This window comes from Mustela erminea, chromosome 7 (genome assembly GCF_009829155.1).
Source record: "Mustela erminea isolate mMusErm1 chromosome 7, mMusErm1.Pri, whole genome shotgun sequence".
NCBI classification, from domain to species: Eukaryota; Metazoa; Chordata; class Mammalia; order Carnivora; family Mustelidae; genus Mustela; species Mustela erminea.
In genome coordinates, this window is record NC_045620.1 from 104508018 (window position 1) to 104516497 (window position 8480).

General features: G+C 44.4%; 1 long non-coding RNA gene across 1 annotated transcript; it reads right to left on the minus strand.

Moving 5' to 3' along the window:
- Positions 1-2283: 2283 nt before the first annotated feature.
- On the minus strand, positions 2284-8046 carry LOC116596557. Its single transcript, XR_004288176.1, has 3 exons — positions 7973-8046; positions 2382-2389; positions 2284-2294 (listed from the first exon to the last, which is right to left on the minus strand). It is a non-coding gene; the product is annotated as an uncharacterized LOC116596557 (long non-coding RNA).
- Positions 8047-8480: the final 434 nt, after the last annotated feature.

The window sequence follows — 8480 nt, forward strand, 5'->3', positions numbered from 1 at the left end:
AAAGGTCCTGTATTAACCCAAACTAATAAAAGAGTTCGTGCTAAGGAGGGAGAAATTTCCAGGACCCTCAAATCACAAAAGCTCAGAATTCGGCAGTTGAACCTTCAGGCCCACATTCGTGACTCCTTTCCTTCTTCAGGGGCTCCCGCTCTCTCTCCCAGTGGCTCAGCCTCCCTCTGCTTTCCCACTTAGCTGTGCCCATCCACTCCCCACCCAGGCCTCCCCGCACCAGGACCCGCCTACCTGCCCACAGGGTGATCAGAAGACAGCCACAGGATTGGGGAGAAATTGAGCCCAATCTCTTGGGGTCAGAGGGTTCTACCTAATGTAGGTCAGGCACTGAGGCTCTGGAGGGAGAGCAAAGTAGGGTTCAAGGCTGGAGAAGACACAGCAGAAAGGCCGAGCCGGGCTCTGGCCGCAGCTCCCAGGCTGCGTGCTAGAATGAGGGCAGTAGAGGGGGTTCCTGTGATGACTGTCACAGGCTCACTGCTGAAGCTGGAGGTCAAGTCCAGGCTTTTTCTGGCAATACAGCCAACAGTGACGAACAAAAGCAAATGATAAGAAGGTGGGATCACAGAATGGAACAGCAGAAACCGAAGTCAGAACGGCAGGAGAGGGGCGCCTGTCAAATAAATAAATTAAATATTTTAAAAGATTAATTTAAAAAATGAAGATTTGAGTTGCTCCCTGTCCAGAAGATACTGGGCCAAGTTGCCAAACAAGTCCCAAGCATTTCATCTAATAGAACAAGCATTTCTGGGGCTTTCATCCAAGGCTTCCCTGCTTCCTGCATTACTGGTTGCTGTAGCCATTCTAGACAAGTATTGAACAGCAGCATTAGGTCAGTTTAAATATTTGTTTATACCTGGGCATATATCCCAAAGAAATGCTTATGCTGTTCTTTGGGGGATGTGTGCCTATATATTAGCCACTGCTTTATTTTGGAGGGATGGAATGTTGGAAGTAACATAATGTCTATTATCAGGGATGCATATTAGTAAATTGTGGTAGATGCATACTACAGAAGATAATGAAACAAAGAACCACGAGCTCCAGACAATGGGGCTGGTCATGGGCGAACAAGAAATATAGCACTCTGCGGGTCCAGCTACTGTCTGAGTTGTGACATTTCTTACTGTGGATTTCCTTCCAAGCCTCACTCGGGTGCCTACACCCTCCCATAGGCAAATGGAGACCTCACTGGCAGCAGCCAAGCCGGGGTCCACCTGGCCCCCTGTAACTTCATGCCCCAGCAGTACAAAGGGCTAGCATTCCTCCCCAGCTGGACCCAACCATGTCCTGCTTACATAGAGGGATAATAAAGAACGCAGCACTGTTTGAATTCCTAAAGACAGACGACTTGATGTTCATCAAGACTGAAATATTATTAAAGGATGCCTGGATGGCTCAGTCGGTTGGGCATCTGCCTCCGGCTCAGGGTCCTGGGATGGAGTCCTACGTCTGGCTCCTTGCTCAGTGGGGAATCTGCTTCTCCCTCTGGACCTCCTCCAACTTGTGTTCTCTCTCTCTCTCTCTGACAAATAAATAAATAAATAACATCTTTTTTAAAAAAAGAGTGAGGGGCGCCTGGGTGGCTCAGTGGGTTAAAGCCTCTGCTTTCGGCTCGGGTCATGATCTCAGGGTCCTGGGATCAAGCCCCGCATCAGGCTCTCTGCTCGGCGGGGAGCCTGCTTCCTCCTCTCTCTCTGCCTGCCTCTCTGCCTACTTGTGATCTCTCTCTGTCGAATAAATAAAATCTTTAAAAAATAAAAAAAAATTAAAAAATTTAAAAAAAGAGTGATATATTAAGTAAATCATAGTCTATTGACATGTCATTCAGCAAAACGCAGACAGCAGCTTTCTATATCTATTACATGAAACGATCCCTGATCTATGCTTTAGAAAGTCAGGTGCCAAACATTGTGCAGAGAATGACATCACTTGTATAATAAATGCACATATTTTGGTCCCTCTCATAGGTATATGTGGCCGGAATAAAATTATAAGTATAAATAAATAAATAAATAAATAAATAAATAAATAAATAAATATAAATAAAATAAAATTATAAGTATAAGCGTGCAGAGTTTCCCATTGCCCCCTAAGGAAGAAGGGAGTTCTTAAGATGGATGAGCAGGCTGGAGTTAAGAAGACAGTCTGGAAGAAAGAAAGAGACTTTGGGGCACAGATAAAAGAAGACATTTTTAGGGAGTTGGAAAGGGAGGTATTGTAGAAGCAGTTCTCCTTCCTTTGGGTCATCAGGATGTGAACCTCTATGTTAACGGAACCCCCCTCTTTGGAAAGTAGAATCCCCTTCACAATGGAAGCTGCCAGTGCCAGAGGCTCCCTTTCCCAGTTTGTTTTGCAGACCGAGGATGGACACACGGCTCTGCCGATCAGAAGCTCTCCCCCAGCGTTTGGATCCCAAAGCAGTGACATGAAGCACTCTGGAAACCCCACTCAGGAAGGAGCCAGGCGGTCTCCAGGGCAGCCCATTATTCCCTCTCCAGAGTGGCCAGGGCTGTGGCCCAGGTGGCTAGCAAGCTGGAGCCAGAAGGGGCGCCACCAGCATCGGTGACGGAGCTCAGGATATTTTAACCAGACTAGCTCCATGAAGTGATTCTGGGGCTTGGTCTCACCTGCAGAGGCTCCCAGTTGTGAGCGCTCCAGAGATTCTGTGAACCCCTAATATTGTCTAACAGAAAACAGTGGTTTCTCTTGCTTACCACCAAGAGCCCTGGCCAACACGTGTATATACCATGTACCTCTCTCCCCAGGGCTCTCAAAAGACCTTCAGTAAAGACCAATGCAATTTCCAAATGCAAAGCCGCATCTGTGCTTCTCACAGACAGATCACTGCAGTAAGGCATAAACATGGAGGCCTGGTTTTTTATTTGGATGCATTTCAGACATTGTGAATGTCGGGGGAGATTCACCCCAGCCCTCCCAGGGGTTGCCCTAAGAAATGAGGACAACCTAGGGAGAAAGATTTCTTCTCAACTGACATTTCTTCTCTACTTTTGAATCTGGTTTTGCCATAGTCATATATTATTTTTAAATGTTTTTACAGTTTAAAATAAGTACCTAAAAAAGAAATGTGATACATCCACAAATATATCAGAGTGTCTACATAAGAAAAGAAATAAAGTAAAATATGCATTCTGGCAAAAAGGGTAGCCTTTTGAGAAGCATGTGGTGAAGAATTGGTAGTCTGCTAAAATCAGGTGAAAATCTTAATTTGGTGGGCTGTCAGGAGTACACATTTTTTTTAGTTTTTTAGTTGGCATCTCTTACTGTTACTTTATATTACTTGTGCAATAAATGATTATTTTTAACATCACCTTAAACAACCAGAAGAATGGTTTGCTCTGCAGCAGACATAAGGCAAAGGAGGGGGCCGGGGAAGGAGAAAGGTCTCAGGTCAGCAGGAAGAGGAGGGAGAGAAAGATCCAGCACATAGACAGGCCTCCAGCAGCCCTGAGGCAGTAGCTGAAAAAGCCATCCCTTGCAAAGTCAAAAATAAGAGAGCAATTCTAAAACTTGTTGAATGGAATATTATTCAGCAACAAAAAGAAGAATAGTACTGACACAGAAGAAGCTCCCAAACATATTGAGTGAGAGACACAAGAGCATATACACTGCTTGATGTAACTTTTTAAAATTTAAAGTACTTTATTGGAATCCTTTTGATAAACCAAGGATGTATTTATAATAAAGAAGTCAAAGTATCTCAAAATTTCTAAGCAGTTTTTTTCCTCCAGGAGGTTGACAGCGGCTCACAGAGGTTAACGCAGGAAAGACAGATGGAAAGTTCCTAGGATCTGGCAGGAGACACCCTCTGTGTTCGCAGACACACGATAGCTGAGGAGGAGGGACCCAGCTCTTCACTTCTCCTCGCCGGCTGTCGATGAGAGCGGTGGGAGCCATTCAGACGTGGCCATCCTCTCACCAGCACTTCTCTGAGAGGGTAATTCCAAACCTTGGCCCTTCGGTCACCAGATTCATGCCTCTTCTGCGCAAGGGCACTGCCCCAGCTGGGCTTTGAGAATAATCATGCTTCACTCAAGGGTAACACCTTGGCACAAGTGTAAAAACACCATCGTGGCACACAGGCCAGCCTGCGAGAACCAGGGGCCTCCCGCAGGAAGCTGAGCAGACTGCACCTGGCCAGCCTCCCCCCGCTGCAGGGGTGCACAGCAGCGCTCCCACATCTGCCAGCAACCAGCTCCTTGCACAAAATGCCGCTTGGTGCAATTTATGTGAAATTCTAGGAAAGACAAAACGATGGTGACAGAAAGCAGGACTGAGAGAGACTGACCACAAAGGCGGAAGAAGGAATTATTTGGTGTGTTGGGAATTTGCTCTGATGCTTACACTGGCATTTACATTTGTCAACACTTATCATACTATGTACTTAAAATGGGCACCTGGGTGGCTCAGTCGGTTAAGTATCTGATTCCTGATCTCAGCTCAGGCCTTGATCTCAGGGTCATGAGTTTGAACCTCACATTGGGCTCCACACGCAGAGTGGAGACTATTTTTTAAAAAGTGGGTGCATGTTATTGTATGCAAAATATACTTCAATAAACTTGATTTTTAAAGATAGGGGAGGGGGTTTTGAGTGAGAACCTGACACGCCAGAGTACATTTCCACCAGTGTATATGCTTGGTGGTATTTGTGAATGAATGATGAAGGGTACAGCTCCCATGGTTGCCCATTTGGATTCAGGGTAGGAGCAGAGGAGGCAAGGTTTTCAAGCCTGGGAGAGAAGAGCAAACAGAGCCTCTGTCCATCTCTCCACAGCCTCGGCCCATGCACCAGGAGACTCCAGGCTCTCCTTAGTCTCTCAAGAAAGGAAGTGAGACGTTCTCTTGATTACTGATCTTTGCAGGGCCCACTGTCAGGCCCTGAGTTCAGGACATGTTCATCAGGAAAACATCAGGTGTGTGGGCTGGCCAGAGCGTCCATTTTATTTTCAAGAGTTGGTGTTCCTCCCTACTGGGAAATAAGCCAGCAACATCATGAAAAGCAGACTGAAGAAAGGAGTAACTGTGACCACCACTGTCAGCACCACATTCCGCCTCCCTGGGCAACCCACCAAGTGAGCGCCTCAGCCCACCACAGCGAGCACCCTGATCCTACTCTTGCGGCAGGGAGAGACACCAAGGAGGCCGCAGGCCCTTGCCCTCAACTCTCTCACTTGCTCCCTCTTCACTCAAAGCCCAGAGGCCTGCGCCAGGCCCTGCCCTCTTTGATGTCCAGATTCTGGGACAAGAGGCAGGGCAGTTCAGCAGGAACTGCCTTCAACACCTGATTGCAAAAGGGGTGGGGGGCGCTCACTCGGACAGCGCGTCTAGACGGTGGAAAGCAGTACGCAAAAGATAGGTAGAGACTTCAAGTTATGAAAGAAATCAAGCATGGCGTTGAAAAGGACTACATAGGGAACATAGTTGGTAAGACTGTAACAACTTCAGATGGTGACTATGGTAATCGTGGTGAGCACAGCAGAATGGGTACTATGATCACATCACCCTGTTATCCACCTAACGCTAATATGTCATCTGTACTTCAGTTTAAATAAAGTCTTTAAAAGAATGTGAGCAGCACCTTTCTCACCGGATTGTGAAAAGAGGAGTGATCAAAGGGGGAGAGGTTCCACCTTCCCTCCCCCAGCAAGGAGGATGAAGACACTGAAACCTGAGGCAAATTAAGTGATATCCCCTGATGATCCACCGGCAAGATCAGATAATCCTCGCTCTAGGAGTTTCTGGACTTTTCTGTTCCAGCGGCCCTCCTGAATGTCTTTTCTCCATTACCTTTTAAAATAACACTGTTTTTGATCTGTCAGCTCACAGATTTCTTCTTCCCAGCTTTCCTTAGTGCCTTAATAATAATGGAGCTCTGCACTCCCTGGATGTACAAGGCCCTGAGGTTAGCAGAGTCCAGGTAATGTTCCTGGACAGGAAAACATCAAACCTAAGTGATCTCCCTCTTTCTGGACTTCAGTTTGCTTAGCTTTAAATGGGCCCTGTCACTTCTCTACCTTGTATCTAGCCAAAATCACAGTGATGGAAGAAATATATTTGTAAGTCTTTTGTAGATAAACTATCTGGCATAAACTTATAAGGCCTACACTACTAACTCTTCCTTTTTTTTTTTAAGATTTTTATTATTTTTTAAAGATTTTATTTATTTATTTGACAGAGAGATACAGTGAGAGAGGGAACACAAGCAGGGGGAGCGGGAGATGAAGAAGCAGGCTTCCTGCTGAGCAGGGAGCCCAATGCGGGGCTCCATCACAGGACCCTGGGATCATGACTTAAGCCAAAAACAGTTGCTTAATGACTGAGCCACCCAGGTGCCCCAAGATTTTTATTATTTTTAAGTAATCTCTACATCCAGCCTGAGGCTGGAACTCACAACCTGAGATCAAGAGTCAGACATTCTACCAACTGAGCCACGTGGGCTCCCCTTTCTTAATTATTTCTAATAGTTCCATATATGTTAAGATTAATACCAAAACCAGACAAGCTATTACAAGAAAAGAAAATGAGAAACCAATATCCAGTATTAGTCAGCCAAGAAAAAGAGTGAAATCTTCCCATTTGCAACAACATGGATGGACCTTGAGGATATTATGCTAAGTAAATAAGTCAGACAGAGAAAGACAAATAATGTATGATCTCATTTTTACGTTGCGTCTTTAAAAAAAATTTTATTTAAAAAGCCATGCTCATACATATAGGGAACAAATGAGGGAGAAGGGAGTCGTGAAGAGAGTTGAAATGTACAGACCTCTAGTTATAGAAAAATTCATGGGGATATAATGAACATGGTGACTACAGTCAGTAATATTGTAGTGCATATTTGAAAGTTGCTAAGAGAGTAAATATTGGAAGTTCTTAACACGAGGAAAAAAATACTAACAAACCAAATTCCACAGAGTATATTAAAAAGATCATTCATGGGGCGCCTGGGTGGCTCAGTGAGTTAAGCCTCTGCCTTGGGCTCAGGTCATGATCTCAGGATCCTGGGATTGAGCCCCACATCGGGCTCTCTGCTCAGCCTCTCTGCTCAGCAGGGTGCCTGCTTCCTCCTCTCTCTGCCTGCCTCTCTGCCTACTTGTGATCTCTCTGTCAAATGAATGGATAGGATCTTTTAAAAAAAAAATTGTAATTGTAATTGACATACATGTCAATTACATCTCAATAAAGCTGGGGGAAGGGGAGATTGTACACCATGATCAAGTGGGATTTAGCCCTGGGATGCAAAAATGGTTCAACATATACAAATCAATATACATGATACACCACATTAACAGAATGAAGGATAGAAAAGCAATCATCTCAGTAGATGCAGGAAAAAGCACTTGGCAAAACCGAAAGCATTATCATGATAAAAGCTCTCCAACTGGGTAAAGAAGGAATGTACCCCAACACAATAAAGGCCCTATATGATAAGCCATAGCTAAGATCATACTCCACAGTGAAAAGCTGAAAACTTTTCCTTAAGATCAGGAACAAGACAAGGATGCTCAGTTGATTTCAACATAGTACTGAAAATCCTAGCCAGCAATTAGGTAAGGAAAGAAAAGAAAAGCATCCAAATCAGAAAGGAAGAAGTAAAATTGTCTGTTTGTAGATGACATGATATTATATATACAAACCATATATCTGATAAGGGGTTAATATCCAAAATATATAAAGAAGTCATACGACTCAATATAATAATATTAATAACAGCCCAATTAAAAATTGGCCAAAGGCATTGAATAGGCATACAAATGGCCAATAAGTAGATGAAAATGCACTTAATATTACTAACCATTAGAGATATGCAAATCAAAACCAAACCATGATGAGATATCACCTGACTCCTGTTAGGATGGCTATTATCAAAAGCCAAGAGATACTGAGTGCTGTCAAGGTTATGGAGAAAAGGGAACACTCGTACATGGAATGGAATGTAAACATTAGGAATGTAAACAGGTACAGCCATTATAGAAAACAGTATGGAGGTTCCTCAAAAAATTAAAAATTCAACTCCCATATGATCCAGCAATCCCACTTCTGGGTATATATTCAAAGGAAATGAAATCAGGGGTGTCTGGCTGGTTCAGCCCATGGAGTATTGCAACTCTTGATCTCAGGATTGTGAATTCAAGCCCCATGTTGGGTGTAGAGATAACTTGAAAATAAAATCTTAAAGGGGTGCCTGGGTGGCTCAGTTGGTTAAGCTCAGACTCTTGATTTCTGCTCAGGTCATAATCTCAGGGGTTGTGGGAATCCGCGCTCAGCAGGGAGTCTCCTTTAGATTCTCTCTCTCCCCCCTCTCTTTCCCCTCCCCGACCCTCTCTCTCTAAAACAAGTAAATCTTTTTTTTTAATTTTATTTATTTATTTGACAGAGAGAGAGATCACAAATAGGCAGAGAGGCAGGCAGAGAGAGAGGAAGGGAAGCAGGCTCCCCGCTGAGCAGAC